Below are 935 nucleotides of genomic sequence, written 5' to 3' on the forward strand. Positions count from 1 at the left end.
TCAAACACGTAATAAAGAGAATGTTTGGAATCTGAGCTGCCTCCTGTTTCTCATCCCAACTGGGCAGGGACCCAGTCCCCATGGGCAAGATATGGCCCAGCCCACCTGCCTTGCTGGGAGAACTGATTGCTGTTTGGGGCCTGGGGGACAGTGCTGGGTGGACCCGTGGCCCTGACAAAGACAGTAAGCCTGGGACCCTTAAACCAAAAGATTCAGTGAGCTTGAAGGTTTTATTTTTAAAAAACATTGAAAAATAAACCCATGTCTGCATATGTTCCCAACCCTCCTTACTCCAGGCTGGTGGACAGGGGGGGCACCCTCAGAGCTCCTCAGCATCCCCACCCCGGCCCCTGAAGACAGGAGAGCTAGCTCTCTGGCCCCAAGGGACCTTTCTGCCCACCTCCCCCCTCCAGCGCCCTCCCCACCTCACCCAGACTTATTGCTACAAGAAGGGAAAGAGGAAGAACAGCCAGCACATTAAACTGTCCTCGCCCCCAACCCCCACACTATGGTCACTACCCCCTACACACGAAGGGCAGGACCAAAGGCCAAGCCCTGGCAGCCTAGGAGGCAGCCATTCCAGTCCCAGCCAGGAAAAGAAAGTACCCTCAGGCCAGCTCACAAGGCCCCAGACCCTGGCCAGGCTTGGCCACCAGAAACAACGTGCAGAATCCACGGGGCCAGCTGTGCCCGTCGCGGCAGCCCCGGGTCCTCGAAAGACCTGGCGCGACCTCTAGTCCCTTCTGTCCTTGGTTTGAAGCTGGAGGTCCCCAGGGACGCCCAGCCGAGGGCTTCTGGAGCCTCTGGTTGGCGGAGAGCCTCGGCGCTCAGAGCGAGGGTGCCGGAGGCTCCAGAGGGGCTCCAATCAGGGTGGGTGGGGGCTGAGGGCCAGGGCGGGCACTGTGGCGGGATGCAGCCAGGGCAGGGCGGATGAG

At 60.2% G+C, this 935-nt stretch overlaps 1 protein-coding gene across 1 annotated transcript in view; it reads right to left on the reverse strand.

Annotated features, from left to right (window-relative positions):
- Positions 1 to 935, reverse strand: part of RCOR2 (REST corepressor 2) — a 5582-nt gene that overhangs the window by 900 nt on the left and 3747 nt on the right. The gene's annotated exons all lie outside the window — the stretch shown is intronic.

This window comes from Bison bison, unplaced genomic scaffold, assembly GCF_000754665.1.
Source record: "Bison bison bison isolate TAMUID 2011002044 unplaced genomic scaffold, Bison_UMD1.0 scf7180017864089, whole genome shotgun sequence".
Taxonomy (NCBI): domain Eukaryota; kingdom Metazoa; phylum Chordata; class Mammalia; order Artiodactyla; family Bovidae; genus Bison; species Bison bison.